Below are 7,029 nucleotides of genomic sequence, written 5' to 3' on the forward strand. Positions count from 1 at the left end.
ATCATATAGAAAATATCTTATTGTTTATTACAATCAATTATTGGCCTTCGGTTGGGCTCCAGACACTATATATGCTGCCTTAGATGCTGTCCTTGCAGTACATAACATTTTTCTACAATGAAGACACTCAGGATTTCAGACCCTCCCACTTTTTTTTCTGCTAAAGGAGTGGTATCCCTTCATCCAGCAAGGTCAACGTGTTTAACCAAGTAAATAACAGGGTGAGAGGGCAGAGGACGGTAATAGCTTAGAGAAACTGGCCTGATGAGCCAAATCAGCATTGAATATCTGTAAGGGCTCTGTCACAGCCAGACTACTTTTATCTCTTCCCCATTGTCCTCTTCATGCCGTTCTTATCCTGGGAAAAGATTCACCTAGTCTTAACACTTTTCCAGGTTACAGCATCTTGGGGGGTCAAGCTTCAAGGCTATAATATTTCTCATTTAGATGTAAAGCAGAGGCAGTTTTTCAGTTAAACTCCAGCTTGTACACATATTAATCTCATTTGAACTTTACCAATAGCTGGTGTTTTGGAGTTTATCATCCCCATTTTATAGTTGATGAAACCAAGACTCAGGAAAGTTGTGCCTTAAGTTCATAAAGGCAAGTTCAAATGATTAAAATGTTGAGAAAGTTTCTTTTGGAGAAGTTTTCAAATAAATTTATCATTGGGTAGAGTCAGATGGGTACTCTTAAAATTATAAAGCTTATGGAAACAAGATAAAAGACAGCAAGAAATAACTATTTTAAGTTAGACGGTCCATATGTAACAAAATACTAGCGTCCTTCTTAAAGGTAATGTGTGTGTTATATTACTAAAGTTTATGTAAGTCGTATGCGATTTTCATTACAGCTATTTTTGTTTGGAAAGGCAATGTCTTAAATCCAGAATTTGGCAGCCTTTGACCACCAGGCAGAATCCAGCTTGGTTAGCAGTGCCAAAAGAACTGTAGTTAGATTTAGCAGCTGTATTCTGAATCAATCGCAAAGCTCAGCTGCACCCTTTTTCTACTTAAACTTATAGTTTGAATGGAGACCCAGAAGTGCAACTGATCCCCAACAATTCTTTTGTCAGCGCAGAGCCATATTCCTATGCTTATGTGCATTGTTCCCAATGGGCCAGGTTATCCTACTCCCAAGCTCAATGGTCCTGGTATGGTGTTATAATTTATGAGTGTTCTCCCATAGACCGTGAATTCCTTGAAGGTAAGGACTTTGCCTAAGTCACCTCTCATCCTTAGTGCTTATCTGTGGTACTTAATAGTGTTCAATAAATATTTGATGACATTATAGTCATAGAATGAATAAAGCAGTTGGGTGTTGGCTGTTTAGAAAATCGCAACCTTGCCATTTTCTGCTGGTCTTTTTTAAATTTATAGCATTTAGGTAGTGTGGGAAGTGCATTTTCTCTCCCCCATCTTCCTTCATCCTCTGCAGCACTAAATTGTTATTTCCTTGTTTGTTTTGCTTCCTGTTTTTGTTTATAATAGTTGTTTCTAAACTCACTTCCAGGGAAAATGGATACTATAGATAGATGGTCCATACATGCACACTGTGATATGGACCAGAGGGCCTTGAGTCTAAAACTAAATCCAAGACTCTAGGGACAAGAATACAATCAAGAAAGGGTATTTGCTGTTCATGCCTGGGTTTCCTCTCCAGTACATCCTGAAGCTTACACAGACCTATTCCTACTTCATTCTTAGGCAAATCAGATAAATGTTTACAGTGGATTCCTAAAACAAATATTTCCCCTTTAATGAGGCGATAATTCCTGTTCTTCAAACTTCTCCCTTCTAAAATTTCAGGTGATCCCGCACCTATCTCCCTGCAGTCCATTCCTCTGCTTTTTCTTTGTCTCTGCCTCATTCCCCCATTGTACCTACAAACTTATTTGTACCCTCATGTAACTAAACTCCTACCTTGTCCCTTCCACTTTTTCTATATGAGTCATGAATAACTTTATGAGTAGTAAAGCTATTGGAAGTAAAAGTTTTTTGCTCAGCATCCTACAAGCCCCAAGACTCAGTCCCCAACTTTTTTTTTTTTTGAGACAGAATATCGCTCTGTCGCCCAAGTTGGAGTTCAGTGGCATGATCTCTGCTCACTAAAACCTACACCTCCCTGGTTCAAGCAATCCCCCTGCCTCAGCCTCCCAAGTAGCTGGGATTACAGTCACCACCATACTCCGCTAATTTTTGTATTTTTAGTAGGGACAGGGTTTCACCATGTTGGCCAGGCTGGTCTTGAACTCCTGACCTCAGGTGATCTGCTTGCCTTGGCCTCCCAAAGTCAGCCTTCAACTCTTTTGACAATAATTAGAGACATTTTCAGGCTGCCCTTAAACTAACATAAGGTTATCCCCCAAAATGTTACCCCTACATGTGTGCTTCAATATGAGTGGCCTGTGCAGTCTGCCAAGTAACGAGAGACTCCTGGATGCCCCAGAAAGCCCTCCAGGAATTAGCTCCTGAGGCACTAGATTCTTACTTATGCTGTAAGCTCCAGGGAGTGCCCTGGACTTAGTATTTTGAAGTTCCTACCAGCTGCTGTAAGCGTTAGAAGTTAAGGGAAAGGGGGTGTGGTTAGAGCCCATGCTGAACTTTTCTTGGAATTTGAAAGCTGGTGGATGTTAAACCCGCAATTGAGAAATAGAAGGATTTCTGAAGGCTCTGACCCTTCAACTAACCCCAGTTAGGGGGTTTCTTGTTCCTCCATTTAAGAGGGAGCTATAGGAAGCCGGAATACTAGCAGACATAGTTTTCCCTGTTTTTTTTTTTTTCTTTTGTAGTCCCTCTTTGGCACATATGTGTGGCTATCCTTAGAAAAATCCCAGCTGATGTGTAGACATTATGCCATGCCCCAAGATATCTCTGAGAATGTTTTTTGTCCTTTGCTTGGGTCCCAAAATATACAGAGGTGAATGGAGGGGGTGGATATTTAAAAGACAGACACAGGCTTTATCATGTTGCTTGGTTGCAAACTGAGACTGTGGTGGGTACTTGAGCCCCTCTGGAAGCTATGGTATGAAGAATGAAGCCCGTGCTGTCTAACTCAAGAAATGTCTCAGCTACGGGCCTTTTGCTGTCCAACTGATTAAAGAGAATAATTGCAGTGACCTAGCAATAGAAACCTATCCCAAAAAATAGTGATTTCCCTTGGACAGTAAGTAGTTGCTTAGTGAGGAAGATTATAGATTCTGGACAAAAATGGGACAAGAAGATCAGTGTCTTCATTTAACATTTGCCAAGCTTCTAAGTGTGTGTGAGGCACAGTGCTATGAGCTGAGTTTATAGGAGGAATGTGATATGGTCTCATCCTCTGGTGGAACTTACATTCTAGCCTGAGAAACAGACTTTTAAGCAATAATTATGAGGCAATGTGATGTATGTGCTATTATCAGTATGTGCCATATGCCAGGGAGCTCAGAGAAGGGAAGAGATTTATTTTTCCTATAGAGTCAAGACAAGGTCAGAGGAACTTGCCTTGTGGGCTGATTCTTGAAGATTAAGGAGCAATTTGCAGTAAGAACATCTCAGATAGACTTTGAGAGAGAGTGAGAAAAGGCGTGGTGTCCTGAGTGTGCCTGGCAGGCTTCAGAGACCCGGAGTTAGGAGGGATGTCAAGAGGGGTTGGCTGGAATGAGATGAGAAAGAAAGATGGGACAGGAGGGTATAAAGCAGCACAGGCTGGAACGTGAGGGTCTTGCATGCCATACTGAGCCTTTGAGGATTTCTCCAGGCAATGATGGGGAGTCACTGGCCTGCTGCAGCAGAGTGGTAGAAGCAGGCTGGATTTAGAAAGACGCCAAAGTGAAGGATAGTTTGCAGGGATTTACCTGGGGCAGAGAGATCTGTAAGGTGACCACTGCAATCATATATATAAGGAAGAGCAAGAGCTTTAATGGGGCACAATTAGGGAGAATGAAGAGATGGTGATAAATTATAGTGGCCTAAGATATGGATTCAAGTCCCAAACCTGATCAATCATTCTTCAGCTTAAAAATCTCTCATGACTCTCCAGGATTCACCTCATTGCACGAGGGCTTTCACATTCCTGCTTGGCCTATCTTTCCAACCTCACCTTTTATGCCAACTCTCATAACCTAAGCTCCAGTCTCAGTGACTCCAGACTTCTTGCTGGTTCCTGAACAAGACCTACTCAGTCATATTTCCATGCCTCTGCGTGAGCTATTCTCATTACATGCAATACTCTCATCCCAACTTCCTCCCCCTAGGGAATTCTTATTCATCCTTATAACTCATACCTCATCTTCATGGATCTCTTATTTCTCTCTCATTCTCTGCAGAGCAAGTATCTCTCTCTCTCTCTCTCTCTCTCTCTCTCTCTCTCTCCCCCTCTCCCCCCCCCATCTATGTGTATCTTTCTCCACGCTTCCAGCTTGGAGAGCACCCAGTAAATACTTATGACATTATTTCGAAATTACCCTTTTACATGTTTTCCACTCCCACAAGGCAATCAGTCTCTCTTGGAAGAAAAGTGAATTCTTTTTCACCTCTCATGGCATTGGATGCATAGAAGGGTTCAATAAACAGTGATTAAATGAATTTTAGCATCAGAACTGTCAGAACTTGATGTGATTATTGATTATGATGAAAAGGGTGACGTATAAAGTAATCAATTTCTAGCTTGGGTAACTGGACAGTCCTAAATTATCTAGTTTCTAAATAAGTATTTTTGCTTCCACTCTTGATCCATTCTAGTCTTTTCTTTACAAAACAGCCACAGTGATCTTTTACAACTGTCAATATAGTCCTGACTCTCTGCAGTCAAAAGCTCCCCAGTGCCTTGTTCATCATTGTTTTCCACTGCTTCTATCCTCACACTTTCCGTTTGACTATCACGAGTTTGACTATCACAAGTATAGCTTCTTGCATATACTCTCAAGGCTTTGCTCAGTCTCTTTCCCCCATATGGAACTCTCTTCCTCTTCTTTTCTAGCTCCTATCCCACTCATACACTGAAATTGCTTGTCTGTATCCTTTTCTAGGTGGTAAGCTCTAAAAGAAAAGTTTATGTGTTATTTACTAATTATCTCAGTATCCAGCACAAAGTAGATGATCAACAAATATTTGTTGAACTGAACTCAGCTGGGTAGATGATAATACTATCAATAGACCTTCCATACTGCAAGAGGAGGTTAATGGGATAGTTGGGAGTGAAGGGAGTGTATATCAGCTTGGGGCATGTCAAACTGCATGTGGCAGGTGGGAGGTGTGGTGGGCAGTTTCCCTGATTATCTCAAGGACAAGCCTCTATCTTCTGCCCATTCATGGAGTGGCACTCTTACAGCAGACACAAACACCGTTTCTATTTAAGCAGGGTAAATGTCAGCCTCCCAATTTACATCAATACCAAATCCACACCCAATGCAGAAAAGTCAGCCACGCCAAATTTCTAGTCCTCTCTGCCTCTGGTTCTATGCCTGAAGATGGGGATTGGAATAGCACGATAAAGACTTATTTTCTTCCATCAGCCTCATGGGATTACAGCCAAAGTCAAGTGAAGCTAATATCAGGCTCTTATTTCTGCAAACCTGGCAAATGTATGGGTAAATTCCAGTCCCGCTTTCCCTTTCCCTTCCTTCCAGCAAATCAAGGTGCTTCTTAGTCTGTTACTAAGTGAGTATTATTCTATATTTTCTTAGCATGTGCTGAAATATCTTTTATTGATGTAAACAAAGTTAAGGGCTTCACCTTCCTATTAAGGTTTCTATGGAGGCATTAGAAACTAATATACGTATTGCCTTTAGCAAATAATTCCAGTTCTGATATGTTTATTTGCTGTTAGAGGATAATACATAGCAGTGTTATAAAATCAAATGTAGAGATCACCCACCATGTAGAGGATAGTCATTCTATAGTATGCCTCTATACTGTCTAGCATAGGATTTCATCCTATTGTGCATTGTTCTCTAAATGTGTCTCATTAGGAAACCCTGTGATGGACATTTTATAAATATATCATAAACAAGACAAGGCTACTCCTAAAAGACCTTCTTTGACTCAAGAAATAGGACCTCTCTACACGGGCAGTTCTGCACTTAGCTATTTCAGGACATTCCTTCACCTAAGATCAGGATCATGTACATGTACTACCTTCAAAATAGCACATTTGTTTCTTTTAGAGTTTATTATAATCCTAAAAGTTAGCGTGAGGCAGGAAAGACCATTTCTTTCTACCCCAAGTCTCATGTTGTTCTGGGTATCCTAAGACAGGTAAATTAGATATAATATTTTACTTTGGTTCTGTCACACTCTGTGAAGGCATATTAATTACCTTGTATCATATCTTCTTGATGATCTACTAACATTGAATTACATGGCCTCAAGGTCAAATCAATCAATATACTTCTGAAAACCAATTTACAATTCATCTTGATTTTCAAATTATTTGAAAAAGAAGAGTAATTCAAAGCACAAGCCTTAGCCTTAGCATTCATGAAAGTATACTACAAAGCTATAGTAAATAAAACAGGTTGACACAACTGTAAGAATGAACAGACAGATTAGTGAAACACAAAGATCATCCCTCCAAAGATTTCTTGTTCATATAACTTAATATATTATAAGAATATAATATATTATATTAACATATGTGGGGAAGTATAAAATTATACTACAAATAGTGCTTGGATAATTAATTAGGTAACTATTGTTGACTAAAGAAAAAAGTCAAGCCTTTAAATAAAGTTAGTTTTATTCAGTCTTATGGAAGACTATAGAACAAGGCCTAAAAACTGTGTTCCTGCACAGTATTTCTGCCCATTACTTATATACACATGGTAGGGGCTTGGTACATGCAAAATCACATCAAACTTACTCAGAAGTTACATTCCAATCATATCACAGGTTGGGTATAAGAGTACATCTGGGGCCAAGTGCAGTGGCTTATGCCTGTAATCCCAGCACTTTGAGAGGCCAAGGCGGGTGGATTGTTTGAGGTCAGGAGTTCAAGACCAGCCTGGCCAACATGGTGAAACCCTATCTCTACTAAAAATTAAAAAAA

This window comes from Cebus imitator, unplaced genomic scaffold (assembly GCF_001604975.1).
Source record: "Cebus imitator isolate Cc_AM_T3 unplaced genomic scaffold, Cebus_imitator-1.0 Scaffold421, whole genome shotgun sequence".
NCBI lineage: Eukaryota > Metazoa > Chordata > Mammalia > Primates > Cebidae > Cebus > Cebus imitator.